At 33.8% G+C, this 25,719-nt stretch overlaps 1 long non-coding RNA gene across 1 annotated transcript in view; it reads right to left on the bottom strand.

Moving 5' to 3' along the window:
- LOC140596612 (uncharacterized) overlaps window positions 1-23,469 on the bottom strand; it is a 40,917-nt gene extending 17,448 nt beyond the window's left edge. Inside the window, exon 1 of the long non-coding RNA XR_011998509.1 lies at window positions 23,451-23,469. This is a non-coding gene — a long non-coding RNA (uncharacterized lncRNA). The remainder of the gene's footprint in view (window positions 1-23,450) is intronic.
- Between the last annotated feature and the right edge of the window lie 2,250 nt (window positions 23,470-25,719).

Below are 25,719 nucleotides of genomic sequence, written 5' to 3'. Positions count from 1 at the left end.
GCACTTGATGGGATGAGCACTGGATGTTATGCTATATGTTGGCAATTCGAACTCCAATAAAAAAATACCAAAAATAAATAAATTAATTAATTTGTAAAAAGTCATTCATTTTGAATTTTTAAATTATTTATGGTTTATTTCACATACTTTTAAACTTTATTAAAAAATAATTAAATTGCATATATTTACCTGAAACTTGCTTTTTTAGCACAACTGGAGGCCCTTGAATTTTTGGTTTTCCCCTCTATGTTATTGCAGGTAATTGGAGTTCATTTATGTATATGGGTGTTTAATATTGCACTTTATGGAATAACATGACTTATTTATGTATTCAACTGTTGATAGACATTTCATCTCCTACGAAGGTATATATGCCTCTTGGAGTATGTATACAGGAGGGTCTTCCAGATAAATATTGCAGAATAGAATTTCTAGTCATTGTACATATATAATGTCATCAGTTTATTTTGATAATGCCAAATAATTTTCCAAAGTGTTTATTTCAGCTATTACCATAGCAGGATCAGAAAAACTAACATCTTTCACATTGCATTATAGAACCTCTATTTTCCCTTGTGTGTGTATATATACATATATATTTAAAAAAATCTATCAGCTCCTCTCATTTTTCCAGGGATCTTTTTGGTAATACAGCTATAAGTGTGTGTATGTAAGTTAGCATCATTTGATCTCATATTGAAGATTGGCTTACACTTTGATTTTATTGCCAAGTATTTTGGAGTCAGAAAAACCTCAAACACTAGCCCCTTTTGAACTGCATGATTCCATGACTCAATTTTATCTTGGAGAAATGGAGATTTTATTAAGTGTAGTTTTTATTTACTGTTGTGACTTGTACTGAAGTATTTTTACATGTGAAATTCTTGGCATGATACTTAAACCCCTGACCTTTAATTTCCTTATCTTGAAAATGAAAATAATGCATCATTTGCAGAAATGGGTTATATATTAGCAATAATGATTGTAAAGTACCTGATACTCAATAATTGCCAGTAATGATCACCATTGCTATTATCATAATTCACTTTTTAAAGTTTATCTGTCCCTATAACATTATTTTCTAAGATAGGTAAAATTATCTCCAAGTATCAGTTCTTTTTTTAACATGGTGAGTTAATAATAATGTGGCTTAAAAATATTTGTATTTGTTTCAAATGGGAGGTAAAGTTACTTTAATTTATAATGTTTATTTTTCTCTCTCCATTCCTCATTTCCAATCATACATTCCACAGTTTGAAGGTCATGTCTGGTATATTTGTAATATCCACTTCAACATGGACAGACCAGGGCACAGAACCCTGAATAGAGACGCTTAACCTTCTATGCATCCACCTTCATAAATGCAATGTTGAATTTTTGGACTAATATATACAGATTTTTTTAAATTCCAATTTCCACAACTTTTTTCTTCTTTTATGTGACATTTACTGAGTGCCCTAAGCATGGCAGGCAATATGCTAACCCTGGGGAATACAAAGTTGAAGATAATATCCTTACTCAAATGATTTCATAAACCAGTGAAGGGTACACCCACGTGAAACACATCATTACAGTACAAAGTGATTTTATTGTATTTTTTGAGAATCTCTTTGATCTCCTACTTTTCATTCTACTTTAGTTCTTCTCAAGTCTATCTTTTAACTCCTTTTCAAATCTGATGTTTTTACTTTTTTCTAAGATTGTATTAAAATTAAAAGGAGCCTTAATTTTCTCCTCCCCTGCTCTGTTTTAATTTATAACAGAAATCTTTACTTTTTACCCAGTAGATGATCTTTAAAAGTACTATAAACTTTTCAAAAAAAGATATGCAGAGTATGATTCAAAAACTCTCATATATGCACAAAACAAATCTAATATTTATAATAAGTTAGATATGCTTCATTAATCCATATCCTAAATATAAAAACAGTTTACCTTTAAGTAAATTTTTTGGTTTTTCCAATAAAAAGTATATTTTCAACACCCTAGTCCCATTACCCACCTAAAAAGTTAACAACTGTTAATCATTCCCATCATATACTCTTTGTTAAAAAATCCTTTCTTTGATGTATTATTGGTAGAAAACAACAGCCAAGTCATTATGTTCATGCATTTCTGGATCAAGAAATTGAGCAGTGCTTAGCTAAGTGATTCTTTTGCTCCATGTGATTACTCAGCGCTAAGCCTACCCATATCGGGGGAGGGGACATACACCCTAATTCTCAATGGGAAGAATTTCCAATAAACTTGAGGACATGTTTTGAAACCACAATAGTCTTTAGTATTATATATAACACTAGTTCCATATTTCAAATTTTCTCAATTGTCTAAAAAGTGTCCTTTTACACTCAATGTTCAAATCAGGCTGCTTATATCTGTATCACATTTGGTTATTATTTTCTTTAATATCTTTTATTTTTTTAAAAAAGGCTCTTTTTTTATAGTGTTGACTTGACAAGACCAGATCAATTATTTTATAAAATTACCTACCTTACTTCTTTGTGGTGTCACTTAATTTTATTGCTCCAACTCCTATATCTCCTGAAAACTAGAAATGAAATCTGAAGGTATATTAAATTTACATTCAGCATTTTGTCAGGGTGTCTACTGCATCCTATCTAGACAAACATAATGTCTGGTCAGCCATTATTAGTGGTTGATAAATTGCTTCAGGAAGTGACAATTTGTTCTCTCCTTTGCAAATTTATGATTTTTTTTTCATCTTGAAATCAACAAATAACACGTGGGGTGATGATTTTAACTTTAGGAATAACTTTAGGAATAAATACACCTATCAAGCTCTCACAAGATGTTTTTTAAATACATTGATAATTCTTGCTTGATATAATCATTAGAGTATTAGAGTAGTGGTTGCAAAGTGATGAATTCTAATTCTATCTATCTATCTATCTATCTATCTATCTATCTATCTATATAACTATTCTAATAACTATTTTAATAATATATTCTATTAACTAGAATTCATACGTAAATATTTTTCTTATCACTTAAGATTATTTAGTAATATCAAGTACATTCTCTAAAGAAAGGAAAATATTTTTTCTTTATTTTTACTGATTTTTTAGAAAAATTATTGATGCACTCAATATCCTCAATAATGAAAAAGGTGTTTTTTCTTGTTTTGGCTTCTTAGCTTTTTGAAAAGCATTTTTAACACTATGAGTATAAAATATATATTTAATATTTTAAATTAATTGTGTTATTATTTCTCTGGTCTTTAAATTGCCCCCTCTTTTACAGTGCGATCTTCTTAAGGTTGTCAACTCTGACTTTTGGGAATGACTACATTGCTCTTTGATAGCTTCCTTGATTTCTAGCATAGCAAACTATTATATGTTAGTTTTGTACATTTTCTTCTGTAAACCTAAAAAAAAAGCTATTTTTTTCTAAACAGCTCTAACTTAGTTGCCATGCTATGTACATAAGGTTTTCAGAGCCATTGAGTTGATGTAGCTTCTAGGCCTTTTCAGTGGACAGACCTAGGAATTTTTTTTTTAACAAAAATTCTATGAATTCATACTTTACACCAAATTTAATACTATGTATTTTTAACTTTATGAAATTTTATATTTATACCCTCCTCTCTTACACTGAAAATTCTAAAATTACCTTTTCATTTGCTTTATTCTATAATATACATAATGCAAATTTTAAGTAACCATACTGATATTCTAACTAGAGCCATACGAGTGAAAAAAGTTAAAGTACTTTAGGTTTTCTTTGTGTGTAAACATTTCCTTTAAGAATATATGGCCAAAATACAATGTTTTGAACCTTATTGAAATGATTTGTTTTGTCTGTGTGATTATATCACTGGTATATGTCCATTCTTTTAATTTGTCTTCAATTTTTCAGACCTGCATTTTTATGTACATTTATTTGTAACATATAATAAGTTTGTATGTTTTAAGTCAGAATTAATAACAATATTCTCTCAGAAAATCTTTCATTATAATTCCCTCCCTCTGTTCTCTGTCTTCCTACATAAATATTATTAGTTTTTATTTTGACTTTTCACTATTTTGTTTGTTTGGTTTTTTGGTTTTTGTTTTTGTTTTTTACAAATAAAAATATACGTATTATATTATATGCAATATTTTGCTTGTTTCCCCCTTGTAGAATTAAGACAAAGCTGTACATTTATTCATTCAGGAAATCTTTGTTAAAGACTTAAAACTATTCACTTTCCAGAGAAACAAAGTACACAAATACATAATGGTTAATATAATCATGAATTTAATAAGTTCAAGACAGAAATCACTTGAGGTTGTAACTGAGAAGAATGGATGGTGGGAAAATTAAATAGGATGTTCTAAGAAGCTATCCATAGCCATGTGACGTTAATCTTGTAAGCTGAAGAATGAGAAGAATCCAATTGTGTAAGAACCAGAAAATAGGATGAGTGTGGTACATGCTAGAAATTAAAACCAGGCCAGGGAATTTGGAAATTAGTAGCATTAGAAATGATTTTAAGTTGGAGGTTGGAAAAATATGAAGAGAGCTTGCATGCCAAGAAAATGAACCTTTATTTTATTTAAAATACAACAGAAAGCCACATAATGGTTAGGGCAGAGAAGTGACATGATCTCATTGATATTTTAAAATAATCACTTCCAGGATGCCTTGGTGGCTCAGCTGATTAAGCATCCAACTCTTGGTTTCAGCTCATGTCATAATCTCCAAGTTCTGAAATGAGCACTGTGTAGGACTCCATGCTCATTGTGGAGTCTGCTTGAGATTCTCCCTCTTTCTGTCCTTCCCCCTCTGCCCATTCTCCTGCCCATATGTTCTCTCTCTCTCTCTCTCTCTCTCATAGATAGATAGATAGATAGATAGATAGATAGATAGATAGATAGGTAGAAAGAAAGATAAAAGCTTAAAACATATTTGGAGATGCATTTTGGAGAATGAATTAGAAGAAATCAAAAATTAAAACTGCATTCTATTATTACCTGTTTCAACCTCCCTTTTACCCATGACTTGCTAATTTCTGTATTCTTCCTATTTTGATTTGCCAGAATATTTCTTACAAAGTGCATTTGTCCTCTGAATGCTTCAACCTCTTTGAAATTTTTTTGATGTAAAGGCATAGACACTCCCTTCTTTGATGTGTCTCTATATTATTTACCATTATTACAGCATCTACCATTTCTTTCTGTATTATGTTTATATAGCAGTTTTCCTATGAATCTATAAGTTATCTGAGGGGATGCTATAGTATTATCTTTGAATCCAAAATGGCTAACAAAGTATAACACATCCGGAAATTTTTGAAATAAATAAATAAATGGAGATATTAAAATGAATCTCCACAGACATTCAGGTTTTTTAATTTTTTTATTTTTTCAAAGATTCTATTTATTTGAGAGAGAGCAAGAGCAAGAGTGGCAGAGGAAGAGGGAAAAGCAGACCCCTTGCTGAGCAGAGAGCCCAATGTGGGGCTCAATCTCAAGACCTTGGGATCATGACCTGAGCCAAAGGCAGATACTTAACAGAACTCACCCCTAGGGAGCCTTGACATTTTTAAATTGTATTTTAAAAATTGTATTCCCATAAAAATTTTTACTGGGAAGTAAATCAGTTCTTTTGGATGCTATACTCTGTTTTTTCACCAAATTCTAATTAATTTTCATATTTTTTTATCCACCCACCTTCATGAAATCATTCTGAAAGCCATTATCCCTTTGGCTTCTATAACACTTTTGAGAATAATCCTTATTCCATTTTGCCTTACTGTACAGTTATTAGTGTGTGTGAGTGTGTGTGTATCATAGTCCTACTAGTAAGTAAACTCCCTGAAGATAAGAACTGGTTCTCTTTTATCCTATTATATTTTACTACGCATGATAATGAGTCTGTTCTTCTCTTTAGCTCTTATATCACTTTCCTTGTTTTCTTCTATTATGTCCATATTAATTGAACAAATCCTATTATCTGATCAAGATAGCCTTAGTGTGCTTCTTAGCTTGCCTGAACTTTTGACATATTTCTTCCTCGTTTCAGACATTAGATCTCCCTTTTCTTAGAGCATTTACTTGATAAAACTTTCGACTGAAAATTGTACCTGTGCCCCTTTAAGATGTAAATATTTTCTCAGCCTCATGCTAGGTATATTTGGTAAAACCCAGAAATGTCTTTCTCAAGGATCTAGGAGCCATCCTTTTAAAATGTAATCATCCAGAAAAATTGCACTCCAAATCCCCCCTTTGCTGTGGGAGGGTAGGAGCTTAACCTTACTTAGCACAGTATAGCTTTGCATTGACCAGTGTCCCTCTTAAAATCCTTCAGTACTCATTCACTAAATCACATCAATGCTTAAATTTAACCTCCCGTCTTTTGTTTCAATAGAGTGGAATTCAGGCTATCTCTCTATTTACAATAGTTTTGAATAAAGTCTTCCTTGCCTGTTTATCTCTGATGCAATTATCTTTTGACATATTCCTCTTTCAATTGTTCACTTGCAGATGACTATCTTCTTCTTGGTGACTGATGCTGGGATAGGCAGACATAGTGTGCAAAATTGAATCAAGTGCATTCAAACTCCCGAAAGTCTCCAATTGTTTTTTTAGTTTACCAAGTTTTTATGATCAAGCTGATTTTGAATGATTTTACCTATACTATGGGTATAATGGTTCCTTTTTCTCTCCCATGTATGCTTTTGACAGATTTACTGAAGTTTACTTGGTCACCAAGTTTTGCCAAAAAATTTGCTCTACATCATTTGTAGAATGGTGTTTCTTTCAACTCCTACACTTGTGTATTTAACACCATGAATTTGGGTCATCTAATATAGTAAAGTAGACACTTCTGGTGGCCGTATGGACTCCATTCTGGATGTACCACATACTTCTTTGAGAATTTTACATAATGTTAAGATGGAGATGGCAAACTTTATATCTTTATTTATTTTAAAGACTTTATTTATTTATTCATGAAAGACACAGAAAGAGAGGCAGAGACATAGGCAGAGGGAGAAGCAGGCTCCATGCAGGGAGCCTGACATGGGACTCGATCCCAGGTCTCTAGGATCACGCCCTAGGCCAAAGGCAACACTAAACTGCTGAGCCACTTGGGCTGCCCTATATCTTTATTTAGTAAATGAATATGCAATAAAGATAACCTATGTAAATGACTTGGCCAAAGTAGAACTAGGATTAATCTTGTGTGTTCCATTCTATATCTTTCAACCGTAGTAATTCCCTGTATCTTCTGATAGATTCATGACTGACAACACAGCTTCCTATAGCCCAACATGATTTCAGGAGAAAATTTTTTCAAACCTCCTTCAGGAAAAACACATTTCTAAGGCTAAAAACACTGTAATGATATTTAATGACATTGATGCAAATAACTGATTTTTTTTAAATCCAATATATGTGCTTTAAAATACTGAAAATCAAGATACCTTTGAAATAGATCTAGCATTTACTTAATCCTTAATAAAGATTAATAAGAACGCAGTGGAAGAAAAATAACACAAAATTGCCTGAAAACTGCACGGTGCCTCCATTGTTCTCACTTTGTTTTTAAAGATTTTTATTTATTTATTCATAAAGACACAGATTGAGAGAGAGAGAGGCAGAGACACAGGCAGAGGGAGAAGCAGGCTCCATGCAGGGAGCCTGATGTGGGACTGGATCCTGAGACTCCAGGATCACGCCCTGGGCTGAAGGCAGGCGCTAAACTGCTGAGCCACCCGGGATGCCCCTTGCTTTGTTTTTGACTGCAAACAGAATAGGAGCAAAAAATGCAGATTTGAGCAGCAGAATAATGTCCAACCAGAGCAACTCAAAATAAATAAACAGCCCCCACACACACACACACAAACAAGCTGGAAACTATTTTAATAATAAATTATATGCTAAAAATAATAACAAAAATTATTCTGTAACTGTGTATTATTGAAAGTAAATTGCCTATGTAAGATTAGAGTAAGAGATAGTGGGTCTTGAAAGTTAAAACATCCTCTTTTAAAATTTCCTCCTTAGGTCGACTTAGCTACTTAGATAATCTCAATATATGATGAGCCTTTCAAATGAAGTGCTTTTGCCATCTCTGGAAAAACTATGCTTATTCTGCTTATTCTGAAACTTGCTTACTGCTTATTCAAATGCTTATTCTGAAACTTGTACCGTTAGGGATGTTTCTCTGCTGTGGTTGGACTAAAGGCACACATTTTTTCTACTATTTTTGCTTTGTTTTCTTCTTGTTTCTGAGTATATATAAATACGTATTTAAAATAGGTAATCCATTCATAGACATAGTAAATGAGATAATTTTAAGGCTATAACAATTCCTTTTACCACCTACATGGAAGTGGGAGTATACTTCTTTCCACTAGTACTGGTTTTGACCATGGTCAGTGGACTGAATTTCTTTTCTCTAGATTTTGGCTTGGCCATATCACATGCCTTGGCCAGTGAAATAATAACTGATGTAACATAAGCAAAAACTGAAAACACACATGCATGGTAAAGTACTCATTTTTCTAGGTCTGGTATCATCATGGACAACAAATGTTTTGTGTGACCCGCTAATCCAAGGATAAGAAATAGGTGAAACATACCTGAACCCAATATGTAGCTTAGACTCAAGTCCAGCTTAGCTCAATCTAAATTAATTGAATTTCAACCAATCCAGTACCTGAAATAGAAAAAAATGATAATCATTTAAAGCTGTTAGGTTTTGGGGTTGTTTATATGCAGGTGACTAATACAAAATTGTACAAAAATCAAATGCTACAATGAAAAGTAATTCTCCTCCCTACTCCATTTACTAATCACCCAAGTCCTTGCCCAATTGTTTATATATCCTTCAGATATCCTACACATAATTAGCTACAATATGTTTTTATAGACACATATTTCAAAAAAATCCATTTTTACTCTCACTATTCTATATCTTGACTTTTTAAACTAAGTAAACCTTTAGGACTTCATCAATGATAATAATTAATTGCCATTTGTGAAGTGCCTAGTAAATGCCAAGAAATTTTTATGGACTATTTACTTAATATTAATAATATTTTTGAGATTTTTTTTATTAATCTGATTTTGCAATTAACAAAATGAGATTCAGAAACAATTTTTATATTTTCCAAGCTTGCTCAATGACAGAACCAAAAATAGAACACTAATCTGGACGATCTGAAATCTTTGTATGTAATCACATATACACTAGTTCTATAACGAAGTACAAAATGCAATGACAAAAATTCCTAAGTGAAACATGAGGATCCCTCCATTTTTGTTTTTTTTATATAGAAGGTAGGTTATTTAGGTGTCCTGCTTTTGGCCTATGAAGTAATGTGACCCTATGTGTGTCAATATGATGGAGTAGGATGTGTTTAAGGAGGATGACTCTTTTCTCTGACTATTTAAAATTGTTTTTTATGGGGCACCTGAGTGGCTCAGTTGGTTAAGCATTCAACTCTTGTTTTTGGCTCAGGTCATGATCTCAGGGTCACAGGATCAGGCCTCACATGGGGCTCCATGCTAAGCATGGAGTCTGCTTGTCCCTCTCCCTCTGCTCCTTCCTCTGTTCACATTCTCTCAAATAAATAAAATCATTTAAAAAATAAAATAAAATTGTTTTTATGGAGCTGAAGGAAACCCCAACTCCCCCTATTTTTTTGCCACCACACTTAGATGATTAACCAAATACCATTGCATAAAACATTGATATACTGATATATGTATTTGTAATCAAGCACAAAGACACATGCACACACAAATTTACAATACTCAGGTGTTTCAGAGTCTAAGATTGCTACCCAGTTAGATATAATAAAATAAAAAATACAATATTTATGCTCAAAACTTTAACAGCAGGAAACATAAAAATATCTCAGTTACTAGTCAAGAACAATAGGAGTCTTCTTATCTTATAAAATAAAGAACTTTAAAATTTTTTCTAAATCTTTTTATTTTCCAAATAAACAACTTCTGTTTGCTTTCAAATTTTAATTATTGCCAAGTCAAAATAAATGGGAGAAGATTTAAATTCAAACACGTTTACATGATCTTTGCATAAATAATTAACAAAATGGAAGAGAAGCTAACAAACACAAAGGATGGATATAATGTGCCGACACCATGGAATAAAATGATATTTAAAAACAATACAGTTTGGAGGTATTCTAAAATATGTGTGAATATATTAGGCTAAGTAAACTTAGAACAAAATTAAAAATCTTTCTAAATCTACTTCCCCCAGAATGGAGATTTTATAACAACTGCTTAATTACATACATGTTCACAGCTTGTTAATATTATTAAATATTTAAAAAGCATATGATATTTAACACCTGAAAAGTCTTTTTTTATTTTTAAGAGCATACTTCCACTTTTAAGAATACTTAATCAATAGTTTGATTTTTTAAATACAGTGTAATAATTAATTTTAAGTGTAAAACACTTAAGAGTTTAAAGGTCATGAAACAATGGGTAGGGAAATTTTCTAGGAAGTAAATATTTGACAATTACGCATTTAATTCATTAAAGTGTCACATTATTATGGGGTTTATTTATTTATGACACTATGATTTAATGCTGATATCACATTATTTTTCTTAGGAAGACAGTATTGAGATTTCATAAAAATTCAAAATATTATACAGTAATTTATGTTTGGCTATATATCAAAAGGAAATGAAATCACTATGTTGAAAAAATACCTGCACTCCTATGTTCACTGAAGCATTATTTACAATAGTCAAGACATAGAAACAAGCTAAGTGCCCATCAATGGATGAATGAAGAAAGTGTAGTGTACTTTCTTAAGCGGTAAAAAAAGGAAATTCTACCATTTGCAACAACATTGATGGACCTGCTTAGGAAAACATTACTCTGAGTGAAATAAGTCAGACAAAGACAATCTCACCTGTATGTGGATTCTAAAACAAACAAAAATCATAGAAACAGAAGCTAGATTAGTGACTGCCCAGTGGTGGAGAGTGGTAGAAATGAAGGAAATGGCTGAAGACAGTCAAAACACACAAGAGGAATAAAGGCTGAAGACGCAATTTACAGCACTGTGGCTATCATTAACCATACTGTATTATATATTTGAAAGTTACTAAAAGAGTAGATTTTTAAACTTCTCACACACACAAAAAGAAAAAAAGTTGTAACTATGTGAGATAACAGATGGGTTAGCTAAGCTTATTGTGGAAATCATGTTGCAGCTTATTCATATATAAAATCACTCTATTGTATAGCTTATACTTGCACAATGTTATATCAATTAATGTCTCAATAAAGCTGAAAAAGATTTTCTTTCTTGGATTTCCTCTCTGAGACACGGGGTAAAATTTATTTTATTCAAACCAACTAACTAAAGTTGTATATATACTATTTGATAGGTTTGGGGAAATTAACTGTTAAAGAATTAAAATGATGTAAAGGAAGCAACATTTAAATAATGGACTGTAACATATGTAAACAAAATGTAAGCTGAAGCAGCCCTGTCTATTAAGATGTATAAAATGTCTGAAAGTTCTATGCCACTAATTATGAGAGTTTAATCTTTTCCCAGTATTTTATAAATTCATAGATAACTTAGGTTCTCATTGTCATCAATGCTTCAGAGAACACTCTCCTAAATTTTTCACTTTATGGATTGAGTTACCTTCATTAATGTGTGCTTTCTTTTTCGTGTCATATTAAACTAGATATGATAATTAGTCACTTCTTATTTGTATACCTTAATGCATTGCCTCTGCATTTGCATACATGGATTGTCAGATCTAATGAAGCATAGTCATGTGATGGGTCCACCAAAGGTAGTCAGATGCCAAATATTTTTTCAAAAATGAATTGACTTTCTAAATAGAATCATTTAGCATTGTATATCTGAAAATTGCCAAAAACAATGATTTAAGTTTTGATACAGATGGCATTAGCTTGAGATTGGGAATGTAAAAAAATAGAATTTTACTTGGCAAGTAGGCAGTTTTGTTTCTTGATGTCCCTAGTATTTCCTGACTATATTTAGACACCATCAAGTACATTTCATTGATCTAATTACATATTTGAGTGAATTCAAGATTCACAACCCAGTATCAGTTGAGTGTGCAAACATATCTAATATTTTTGGTAGGTCCTCATAAATACAAATATTTGACGGTAACTAGGTAATGGGGAGCAGTAACTTACTATGATGAAGCTCCTGTTGAAGATGAAGAATTAGAGAGTAGAGCTTAGATTTGTGTTCCTGCTGGCTTCAGCTGCCCATGTCCTTCTTATCTATTCTCTTTGGCATAGGTCATTCATTCCTAGTGGTAGTTCTCATGGTGGTACATTTGCTTGTATAGAGAATGAATGGTATAGAAATACAGTTTTACTTTTCTTATCATGATTGACCTTTTCTGCCCTCTCAGTTGGATTCCTGATACTTTTCTGACTCTAGTTTTTTAAGTTATCAATGAATATGTTGCTCTAAGAATCAGAAATTTGTAAATACTTTTCATGATTCACAAGACGATGGTATTCTTGATGAGCTCAAGGGTCCTGTTTCTAAGTGTTGTGTGCCAGCAGCAATCTTGCTCTAATGTATGCACTTGTGAGAGATCTGAAGCAGCAGTTAAAGAATTAATTGAAAAAAAAAAGAATTAATTGTTTGCAAATTGGACTAGAAATGTTTTGTGAATGTTGAATTAAGCAAACATAATTAAATATAGAAAAAGTGATGTGAATTTACTTGAAAATATCTAGATTATCTGTGTCAGGATTAGTAGTTCAAAAACATAAACATAGGTTTAATACAAAAACAAAATCTACTTAAAATTTTTTTAAATATTTTATTTACTGAAAGAGAAGGGAGAGAACAGGCAGAGAGAAAAGGTGAGGGAGAAGCAGACTGTCTGCTGAGTGGGGAACCCAATGCAGGGGTGTATCACAGGACCCTGAGATCATGACCTGAGACCAACTTAGATGCCTGACTGGCTGAACCATATAGATGACTCAAAATCTACTTTTTAAATTCTTACTTTCTGGGGCACCTGTGTGGCCCAGTTGGTCAAATATCTGCTTTGGCTCAGGTCATGATCCCAAGGTCCTGGGATCCAGCCCGACCTATCTCTGCTCAGCAAGGAGGCTGCTTCTCCCTCTCCATCTGCCTGCCACTCCACTTGCTTGTGCTCTTTGTCAGATAAATAAATAATTTTAAAAATTAAAAAATAAATTCTTAATTTGTTATTAGCATCATCTGTTAAAACCTAAACATTTATTTTTTGGCATAATTTATAAAGTTACTGAAGTTAAACTTCAGTCCCAAGATAACACATTAGTGTCTCTTTATCTAAGTGTCCCCAAACTTCTTCAGTCATGTGACACTCCTTTTGAACTCCTAAGACATAGTTACCAAGTGAGTAGTGTGTCTTCTTCTTCAGGTTTTCCATTCAATCTCTGTAGAGTTTTTACCAGAAGCCTTACCAGAACCAAACTTTGCAGGAGTCTGGGTTCTACATTCATGAGGTCTTCCCTCCACACTTCTCTATTTTTAACAATATTGGTATCTTCCTTTTTCATTCTGTGGCTTTAGGGATGGTAAGTGCTTTTCATAGCTATCTCCATGATAAATAAAAGTTTCCTTTTGCTTTTTAACTAATAAATTTGTTTCTAATAGTTCTTGAGATTAATTCCTATTAAAACATCTGTTAAAATAACTGGTATGAATTACGTTTACTGACTAAACTTGGATTTACATTCCATTGGCCAAAGCAAATCACATCACAAGCCACACCCAATGTCTGGGGAGTGGGTTTATGTACCCTTCCTCTGCTAAGGAATTCAAGCTGTCACATTGTAATCTATTCGCTGATTTATTTTCCTCTACCGTTATTTTTTTCACCTTTGCATATGCACAGAGAAGAAAGTAATTGAAAATATTTTTGTGTATTGTCTAAGAAAATAATTCAGCATATCCACTGTTTTTTTTTTTAACCAGGCATTTATATTTTTTCAGTTTTTTCATTTGTGCAAACTCATTAGGATAGTAACAATAGTTTACATTTATTAAAGGCTTACCAAGTGTGGCACTAATGTCTAATCCTTATTACAATCTTATAAAGTAGGTACTCTTACTTATCTTTATTTTAAAATTAAGAAAACTGAGTTGAGAGATCATAATTAGACCAGGGTTCCATACTTTATTTTAATTTTTTCAAGGTCCCACATTTTAAAATGTGGTATAGCCAGGATTCAGAACCAACTATCTGTTGGTAGAACCTATAAAACACTACTTCAAAATGAAGCCTATTGGAATGAATAGTCACTTGGTTTTAAACATCCATCTAATTTTTAATGTAATTGCATGTTAATAACCATTTAGAAATTTTTTAATAAAAATTATCTGCACTGAAACCATTCTTTTTTCTGTGTACCAGAAAGTACAAAAGAACATGTGCTGACTTATTTCCTGAATTCTCATAGTGATGTGCGTGTGTGTATGTGTGTGCATGCAGCTAATCATCTTAAAATAGATTATTTCAAGCATGTATGGTTTAAAGGATCTTTGAAAGTCACATAATATTTCTCAACATTATGATTTTAGACAACTTTGGAAAGTTTCAACTTAGGCAATATTTAAAATAGAAATATGTTGCAAATTTCCATTTTGCTAAAAGAATCATGACACAAATACAATTCAAGAAAGTCTTGGGGAGTGGATTAGTTATAAGCCTTATAAGCAATCTGATCATTAACTCTTTTCTTTTTACACTGATTATATTTTTGCTTTTCTTTCTTCTTAAGGTTAATATGTCTTGATTATCATTGTGTGGGTGCCTGTGCATGTGTGTGATGTGCGTGATGTGTGTGCATGCGTGTGTGTGCCATATGTGTGTGTGATCACCAGTGGTTTGCTTTTTGTCATTTTGGAATGTCAGGTGAAAGGGAAATGACAGTGGCAGACAAACTATTATATGTGTACCAGAAAGTACACAGAACTGGCATTGACTTATTCACTGAATTCTCACAGTGAGCGACATAAATCAAAACTCCCCATGACAGTAGAGAAAGGCCAGTAAGTTTTGGCAGAAAAATGATATAGGTATGGTTTTCAGAGAAAAAGAAGAGCTTCTTTCCATGCTGCCATCTACAGTAACTACAAGGAGCTTGCAAGTCGAATGTTCCATAATGGGAATTTTTGAGTTAGAGGAATCTTTTACAGTGCTAATAGAGCTGATGATGAGAACTGAATACCTAAGATTGACTGATGAACAGATTGGTTTACATACCCTTCTTTGGGTAGTAATAAGATGTGACATAATTTTTACTGTAAAAATTACTGCTGTAAGAATCCAAGATACTTTTTTTAAGATTTTATTTATTTATTCATGAAAGACACAGAGAGAGGCAGAGACACAGGCAGAGGGAGAAGCAGGCCCCATGCAGGGAGCCCGACATGGGACTCGATCCCGGGTCTCCAGTATCACACCCAGGGCTGAAAGTGGCGCCAAACTGCTGAGCCACAAAGGCTGCCGAATACTCTTTTCTTATAGGGAAACAATAATGAAGTCTGCTTCTTGCCAAAAATGTATCCTATCAATTAGTACAAATGGAACTTCTTTTGTGGACTTATTATGCAGAGCATGTGCATAAAGTGTTATGGAGGATATAGTTATAAATAAGATATATTCTTCCCCTCATGGTAAAAAAATTCAAAAAATTATTTGCTTAAAATTATAGAGAGTAGATTAGAATTCTAAATAAGCATAAAATGCTATAAAAATTCAGAACATAGGGAAGTTACATTTGTTTGGTTATAATTCCGGATAAAGATTTTCTACCTCTATTCGGGCACACAGAGGCAACTAGAAATAGCATAATTGTGTCTGACGAGGTATCACAACATCACAAGTCTTTAGTCAGTCTGACCAATCTCATATACTGGTACTTGCAATACTATAGGCCTCATGCTCATTTCAAACACACACACACAGCATTATCAAGAAACTCACACTTATTTTAAGTCATTCTTGTATAACATCTAATAATAGAGAAGAACAGTGAGTAATATATTTAGAGGTAAATTGAATGAATGAGTTCTAGACATTTTTGGAAAGCTTCAATGGAGCAGTATTACAATTTACTCTGTTTTTACTTACTCTCAAATTCCTACGTATTCATGTGGTAATCTTAAAGGAGTTTTGGTATCACCCTATGACTCACAAAGGACTCGCCTCCTCTAAAGTATATTCAGCTCCAAATTGGATTTCTGCTGTAGCATTGAGTGGGGTCATGTGCCCAAAACCACACTGCTGGATCACTCTGATTTCCAGTAGTTTTCTGTCATAGAAATCTAAACTCTGCTAACTTTCTACCATAGTGACTGGGTAGTACTAAACAAACTAGCTACTTAAAAATAAATAAATAATAAATGAAAAAATATGTAAAAAATATATTTTGCCTGGTTCAGCCCATATCCTATTATTTTGGAGTTGAAACCTTATGTGTACTTGATTGTTAGAGTGGGTCTGAGAATAATATCATACCCCATAATCCTCTTTTCCTTTAATCATAGGTTATTGTTTCAAATATGACCATTTGATCCAAGGGGAATTATTTAATTTCTATTCAAAAACCAACAGAGGGGATCCCTGGGTGGCGCAGCGGTTTGGCGCCTGCCTTTGGCCCAGGGCGCGATCCTGGAGACCCGGGATTGAGTCCCACATCGAGCTCCCGGTGCATGGAGCCTGCTGTATCAATCTGTATCAATCTGATACATTGAATGCCCAAATCTTACTGATCTTTTTTTACCATTTCCTTTTCTCTATGCAAGGAGACTAAATTCCTTTTATTTTAAGAGTCTGGACTGTGTTCATCCATAACAATCATTATTCTTCGTAATATCCAGTTTATTAACTATTATTATTTCCAGAATTATTATTAGTCAGTTTTTAAAATTCCTGAAGGGAATGACTCCAAAGTCTGAACATGAAGGAGACAGCATTTGTACAAAAACAAGAGCAATATTTTGATATTTTATATCAGACAAAATATGGAGCAATATGTATGGAAATTAATTCTTAATGCCAAAAAACAGTCAAGAAGGAAAATGAATTTAAAGTGGGTTGAATTTAAGAATATAGGTAGATGGGATGTCTGTGTGCCTCAGTGGTCTAGTGCCTGCCTTCGGCCAGGGTGTGATCCTGGAGTCCCGAGATTGAGTCCCACGTCGGGCTCCCTGCACGGAGCCTGCTTCTCCCTCTGCCTGTGTCTCTGCCTCTCTCTCTCTCTCTCTGTGTCTCTCATGAATGAATAAATAAAACCTTAAAAAAAAAAGAATATAGGTAGATATACCAGAGATTCTGGATTTAATGTGTTAGTTATCCCATGGTGCTTTGGTGGATAACCAAAACCTAATCCAAATGGCATCTATTTTAAATGAATTTGGAGTTCTGTGACTGTTTTGATATAATGTCCTTACATAAATCCCAAATCTAAAAGATACAAGGATGTTTAAGGGATTTATTTGTGGTAATATCTCTTGGGAGGTCTTCAAAGGACCTTCTTACATTTATGTCACCAAAACATCGAAAATTTATTTGTGAGGGAAGCACTAGTGCTCTTGACAGGTTCTGAATTGGATGTCTTCTTGAGGCAGGGGATAACAAAAAGAACAGGACTCTTGACATTAATAGTCATGCCAGTATTCCAGATTGGGAGATGCCAAAGTATAGCCCTTAGTATAGTGATTTTACACCCAATGTGGTCCCTGAAATGGGCAGCAAAGTAGGTACAATAATAATAATACTTTTCATTGTAGGCACCTCTGGTAGTAGCAAATTGACATGGACATTCTAGCAGTGAAATAAATGGACATCATTCAGTGTTATGTGATATTTTAAAATCAAAACCAAAACAAGACAGAAAAGGCACCACCTCATTTGAGCTATCATATTACAAAGTGAAGGTCTTTATCACATTGGAGAGGGAAGACCCAGGTTTTACAAAGTAGGCCGAATCCCTACATAGAATACCAGGTAACAGAGACACAAGTTTACATTATAACTTATAAAAAAAAGAAAAAAAATGTATACTGCTCTGACATATTCTCTCAGGTTGCTGGTTTTGACTGAGTACAGACAAAATAAGATTAAGGCTCCCTTCTCTTCCACTTGGCCTATAATTTAGTAACTCCAACAACACATAAAATTCCTATACAAATTAGGATATTGTATAAACCCTCTAATAATTTATGCAAGGAGAAAAACAGACAAACTTGAAGTTAGGGAGAAAAACTATCACTTTTTCCATCAAATAACAGCTCTCATTTTTAAAGAGCTTCAACTTTGTTACTAAACCCTCAGTAGAGACTGAAAGGGACATCTTACCTATAATCATGTAGTCTCAGTTATGCAACATGATTAGCTGTTATAAGATTCATTACTCTCTAGAGTCAGGCTCCTACAGATTCTAATACCATGTATGTGTTACATAATCACGTAGCTCAGACTCTCGTGGGATCTAATTCTACTGAATTACCACCGCTACTTCCATTCTTATCTATAGCCTGTTAGGGAATTCTACAGAATCAATTGACTGGGAGAAAAAAAAAAATATATATATATATAATTATAACTGTGCACACACACACACACACACACGCAAGATTTATTAACTTGTTAGAAGGAATGATCTCCTTTTGGCAGCTGAGAAGTCTATTTTTGGCAAACTTGAGATCCAGAAGAACTGATGGTGTAGTTCCAGATTGAGAGCTGGTAAACTAGAGACCCTAAAAGAGATGAATTTTCCATTGCAGTCTGGAGACAGGAATATAATGATGTTCCTATTCACATAAGCAAGAGGAGTTCTATTTATTCATGGGAGGGTTCAGCTTTCTTATTCCTCCAGACCTTTATTTTCTATTTATTTATTTATTTACTTTTAAAGATTTTATTTATTTCTTCATGAGAGACACAGAGACGCTGAGAGATAGGCAGGGGGAGAAGCAGGCTTCCCGTGGGAAGCCTGATGTGGGACTTGATTCCAAGACTCTGAGATCACACCTGAGCCAAAGGCAGATATTCAACCACTGAGCCACCCAGGCACCCTCCTCCAGACCTTTAATAGATTAGATGAAGCCCACTCACATTAGGGGAGGAGTTCTGCTTTATTCTGTATATTGATTAAAATGTTAATATCATCTACAACCACCCTCACAGAAATACCAAGAATAATGTTTGACAAATATCTTGGTGTCCTATGGTCCAGTTAAGTTGATGTCTAAAATTAATTATCATAGGCCTGAAAGATAATTGTGTAGGAAAATCCTTTCAGGGGTAGAATTTTGAGCATGGCCTCTGGTTGTTCACTTTGCATAAGAAAATAATTGGTTGAAGGTACAGATACGCATCAATTCATTGATATTAACAATCAGGTGTGCTGACGAATAATTTTTCCAATAACACTAACTTTAGAAACCCTACAATCAAAAAATTAGGGAATAATTTGGTTAAGAAGGAAGATTAATGATGAACTTCTAAAAATTGGCAAAAAACATAGATATTTGTTATTTATATAAATGTTTTCAAACACATACTGATATATAAGAGACTTGCAGTACCAGGTCAGATAAGATTTCTTTTTTTTTTTTTTTAATTTTTATTTATTTATGATAGTCACACAGAGAGCGAGAGAGAGGCAGAGACACAGGTAGAGGGAGAAGCAGGCTCCATGCACCGGGAGCCCGACGTGGGATTCGATCCTGGGTCTCCAGGATCGCGCCCTGGGTGAAAGGCAGGCGCCAAACCGCTGCGCCACCCAGGGATCCCTCAGATAAGATTTCTTATTGTGTGGATGTCAGTCAGGCTCTTTATGTGCCACCTAGTGTTTACTCTGTAGACTCGTTAACAAACTGACAATGGATGCTGGTATAGAATTTGCTTAGCCTCAAATACGTAAGATTCTCGTAAAGGTAAATCTGGCTACCTCAGCTGCTCAATTACCAAATGTCTATAGTGAAGATCAACTAGGAATCCTACGTATATGTTCCCAGAGGGAAGGGTGGAAGTAAGTTCTGGTGGCAGTTTAATGAATGTTTACCCTTTTGAATCAAAGAGTAGTAATCCTTCCCCCTTTGATATTATCACTTACTATAGGTAAGCATTTCCATTCTGTGTCTCTAATTTTCCTGCCCTCAGTCTTACCCACTGATTTATAGAATACATTATTTGCTACAATTATCATCCCATACAATGTTGCTTCTGACCAAGGCATTCACTTTACAACAAAAGAGTAAAGCAATGGACTCATACCCAAGGGAATCACTCACCTTGTTGGGTGCCTCGTTACCCAGAAGCAGTTGGTCCAGTTATATAGTGGAATGGCTTATAGAAAATATCTGGTAGAATTGAAGAAATCTTCTAAATTTTTTTTTTATTTATGACCACAAATGTTTTTTTCTGTCTTAGAAAACAGATTGGAAACTCAATGGTTGAAAGTGAGAATGACTCCTTTCATTATAATCCCTCAGAACACCCTCAAAAATGATTTTGTCTCCCCTCCCTATAATTTACTGCTTTGATGGTTTACAGGTGTTTGTTTCCAAAGGCAGAATTGTTTTACAAGGGCACAGTGATGGTTTCAATGAACTCGAAATTAAAAACAAAACAAAACAAAACTTACTCTTATTGAGTTTCTAATGCAACCAAATTAATAGGTAAAGGCCAACTGTTTGTAGTTACAATCTTAATAGTAAGGTGCAATATAATTTCTGCTACACAGTAGAAGCAGAGAGGATTATGTTTGTCTAACTCATGGGTTCTCAAGGCCACAGCAATCAAATATCAAACATAGCATGATATTTAAGGAATAAAGGTTTGAGTCACCTTACTAAGCAGAGTATCACAAACTTTTGAGGCACTGACTGAGTATAAATGGAACATAGCATGGAAAGTGAAAGAAAGAAGTTTTTAATAGCAACTAAATACCAGTTGTTAAACAAAGACTAGACAAATAATCATATTGTCTTTATTGTTCTGTATCGTATCAGTTGCCTTTTTAAAAGCTTTTCTTTTCTCAGCACGCCATGACTACATCAGTCAGTAGAACTTGCGATTCTTGATCTCAGGATTGTGAGTTCAAGCTCCATACTGGGTATGGAGTATACAATAAATAAATAAACAAGTAAATAATATGAATTTAAAAAGTGAAGACTTTCTTTTTTTCTGCACAATTTTTATAAAGGGTTGATGGAATGACTTATTAATCAGTCTTTACAGGTTACAGGTTCTACAAATTAGAAGGGGGTTTGTGATTACACTAGAAAAGAAATAAAGACTATCTAATGCTATATATAGTATAGCATATGATGAGGATTTCAGGAAAAGAGCAAACACATTGTTACTTGCACATTATCTTTGTCAGTCACATGATCTTGTTGCCATTGTTTGGGAGATAAGCTTGAATAGAAGGCTGTGTACTGGCACTGAGGAAAAGGATTGTTGGTACTCAGAACCATTCTCACCACCTTCCGTGCTCTCTCCTATAGCTTAGAAGCATGTCTAGAAAACAAATTTCCCAGGGTGCTTTGTGGCAGTGCTTTGGTTTAGATTATAATAATATGAGTGACTGTTAGATCTGGAAGGCAGAAGTGAAACAGTTCTATTCTTCCTTTTGCAGCAGAAAGCAAAAGCATGGATATGGTGAATGTGAGAATTTTTAGTGTCTGCTGGCCATTAAGAATCATTCTCTTCAGTGTTACAGCCTGCCCTGCAGCAACCAACAGCAGTGACTTCCCGTACCTTTTGAGCAGGGTTGGAAATAGGAACTTCATAATTCCCCCAAAGCTATCAACAAACCTGAGATCTATTGGTGGTATGCTGTGACCTTTTACTTCTCAGTCCTTTCAACAGATATGTAAGCACTTAATTTGCTGTGCTAAACTCTAAATTGCTTGCAATATTTAAAGAGGTTTATGTTATCCTAATAGAACCATCAATGACAAAAGGTTATAATAAAGTGAATGAGGATTTATAAAGATTTATAAAATAATACTACATGGGCTTCTATGCTCATTTAAATAACACTATGCATGTAACAAAATAATTTCTAGTAAATAAAGGGCTCTTAATATCAGTAATCAAATAATATCAATAAATAAAAGGCAAACATCTACAGAGAAATTAGACAAAAGTTGTTAAGAACCAGTACTTAAGAATGCGGTCATTGCTATCCCCTGCTAATTTCTTCTCTGAAAATCCAACTCAACAAAAATATGCTAAAAAGCAAACCAAAAAAAAAAAAACAAACAAACAAACAAACAACAACAACAAAAACCTCACAGAAAGAAACAACAACAACAAAACCAACAAAGGGGAATAGATAAAGCATCCATGTAATGTTACTTTAAGAAAAGGGGTAATAAAAAAAAAGAAAAGGGGTAATAGGAAAACTTCCCAACAGAGAAAAAACATGGAAGAAAACCGAGACATTAAAGCAGATAAAATTTGAATCCAACACTCCCAACATTAACACAAAAATATTAAATATGTAATCACAACTTTTAGAAAAAAAACACTAAGAACACAGGAAAGAATGGCCAGTAAAGAGGAAGATAAATAGGAAGAAAAGAAACAGAACAGTAGGATACATAGAAAAGTGAAGTGAGAAAACTTAACAAAAGGAAACTAAATTCAAATAAGTAGTGAACAAGTAGTAAAGAAAAGACAGGAACCAAATATATAACATGTGCAAAACTGAATATGTGAAGGAGAAAATCAAATAAACAAATGTTCCGTTGAGTTTATTAGGAAAGATCCATTTGGCTTCTTGGTGAAAAAGAGTATGGCACTTATAAAGGAAAGGAAATAAGATAGATAAATTGAAAATGAAGGTCCAGGTAATCACTTTGGCTGCAATATTCATTGATAGAAGATCAACACTTGCAAAGAGCCTCAAGGAAAGAAAATATGATACAAGGATCTTATATCCAGCAAAGTCATCTTCCAAGTATAAAGTATATAGACAAAACAGTTTTTACCGTAAAATAGCAGCATACATTTTTCATACAAGCCTTTCTGGAAGAAAGGCTATAGTTAGGTAAGAAGTGAATGGAAAGATCCTGGCAAAAGACTGTTAGGGAGAATTTATTTATTTGCTTATTTTTAAAGAATTTATTTATTTATTTATTTATTCATGGGAGACACAGAGAGAGAGACAGAGGGAGAAGCAGGCTCCGTGCAGGGAGCCCGATAAGGAACTCCAGGATAGTGCCCTGGGCGGAAGGCAGGCGCTAAACCGCTGAGTCACCCAGGGATCCTCCAGTGGAATTAATTTAATATATTCAACTAAAAATTGAAATCATAAAAACCAAGGCAGGAATAGGAATAACAGGATAGAATATAAATATTAGATATTCTGATAATATCAAATGAATAAATGAAAACAAAATAATTTGGATATTAAAATAATTCTCTTTATTACCTTATGCACAATAGCTTGCAGTCGAACCTGAAGTCTTTTATTTTTTTTTTAATTTTTATTTATTTATGATAGTCACACACAGAGAGAGAGAGGCAGACACAGGCAGAGGGAGAAGCAGGCTCCATGCACCGGGAACCCAATGTGGGACTCGATCCTGGGTCTCCAGGATCGCGCCCTGGGCCAAAGGCAGGCGCCAAACCGCTGCGCCACCCAGGGATCCCCAAAGGACATCTTTTAAAACGATAAATTCGGGCAGCCCTGGTGGCACAGTGGTTTAGTGCAGCCTGCAGCTCGGAGTGTGATCCTGGAGACCTGGAATCGAGTCCCACGTCGGGCTCCCTCCGTGAAGCCTGCTTCTTCCTCTGCCTGTGTCTGTGCCTCTCTCTCTCTCTCTCTCTGTCTCTATGAATAAATAAATTTAAAAAATAAAATGATAAATTCAGGGACAAAAGCATACAGATTTCATACAAAGATAAACACACAAGGAAGATAATATTAAGTGACGGAGCAGAGGAAGGTATGAGGGAGGAAGAGAATGCAAGATTTTTTTCTCATAATGAATACAAAGGGATGGCTAAATATTTTATTCAAAAGTCTCATTATAAAAATAATCACTTAAAAACTTACTAAATATTAGAGTAGTCATATATGTATATTGTGTATGTAGATTATATATGTATAATATATCAGAAGTTATATATATTTATACTCAAACATAAGCACAAATATATACAAAATCTGATATAGCACAACACTTTAGAGTCACAGGAAAGAAGGAGGGAAAGGAGGAGGAAGAAAAAAGGGGGAAGAAGGAGGAAAGGGAGAGGAGAAAAACGGGGAAGAAGAGGAGAAAGAAAACAGAATAATTCCATAAATATTCTTCTTTATAATTGAGCTTTAATGAATAGTAGGAAACAATTCAGCATTGCTTCCACTCTCCAAGGGTAGGTTTTCTTTGTTATAAACATTGTTAAATGTTTCCCCAGGCAAGTGAAATATTTTAATGTAGAACTATAGACAAAATATAAATGAATATTGGAGGATATGTATCAATGATGAGTTTGAGAACTTGAAAATCTTTTACCTTAATATTGTCTCTCCGAATTAATTATTTAATGAATATTTTATTGTTATCATAAAGAAAAAGAATTGTGTTGGAAAGGGACAGGGAAGGCAATTAGCTGCATGTGATTATTTAAAAAAGAGCAAGTGGTAGGAACATGTGAAGGTATCTTTTTATTTTGATTATTTTCACATATCTGGTTACAGAATCTATCATCTTTTCAGTGCTTCAAAATGCACTAGAATATTAGTTACTGTATACAGGCAGGATTATGTTTTTACTTGTTTGTCTTGTTTTTATAGTTTTCTGCCTTATTCCTAGCACCTAACACCATACCTGATCTGATATATGGTAGATGCTCATTGATAGTTGTTGAATGAGAGATCATTTTTGGAGAAGTGTTCTTGTATTGATTCTTGTTCGCAAAGCTAATGGAAAAGAAACTATCAGGTTAAAAACTGTTTGCGCCTAATAATTATTTTCATCAAATGAAAACACTTCCAGTCATGAGCAAGCAATCAATGCGTCTTTTACCCCTTAGACGTGAAGGGATAAAGAAGGGAACGGCTATCAGAACACTCAGTCGATTAAGTGACCAATTCTTGGTTTGGCTCAAGTCATAATCACATAGGTAGTGAGGTAGAATGGGAGCCTGGCATTCCTTCCCCACACTGAGCCCCACCTCAGGGTCTGAGCTCAGGAAGGAGTCTTCTTGAGGATTCTCTTCCTTTGCTCCTACCCCCACTCATGCTTCCCATGCATCTTCTTTCACTCTCTTTCTTTCTAAAATAAATAAATAAATCTTGTAAATAAAAAAGAGTTCTTTGTATATTTTGGATAATGGTTTTTTATCAGGTGCATTTTTTGGAAAAAAATATTACCCATTCTGTGGCTTATCTTCTAATTCTCTTGATATTGATTTTCATTGAGCAAAAGCTTTTAAATTTAATGAAATTCAGCTTATCTTTTTTTGTTTTCATGGATCTTGCCTTTGGTGGAGTGGTAAAAAGACCTTATGATAGCCAAGGTAATCTAGGTTTTCTCATATACTCTCTTCATGGAGTTTTATACTGTTCTTTTTCACATGTAGGTGAGTTATTTTTTATAAAGGGTACAAGATTTGTGTCTAGGCCTGTGTTTTTGCAGATGATTGCCCAATTTTTCAGCACCATTTGTTGCAGAATCTATCTTTATTGTATTACCTTT

This window comes from Vulpes vulpes, unplaced genomic scaffold (assembly GCF_048418805.1).
Source record: "Vulpes vulpes isolate BD-2025 unplaced genomic scaffold, VulVul3 Bu000000731, whole genome shotgun sequence".
Lineage (NCBI taxonomy): Eukaryota > Metazoa > Chordata > Mammalia > Carnivora > Canidae > Vulpes > Vulpes vulpes.
The sequence above is the reverse complement of the archived record's forward strand: the minus strand, read 5'-3'. Positions and strand labels throughout refer to the sequence as shown.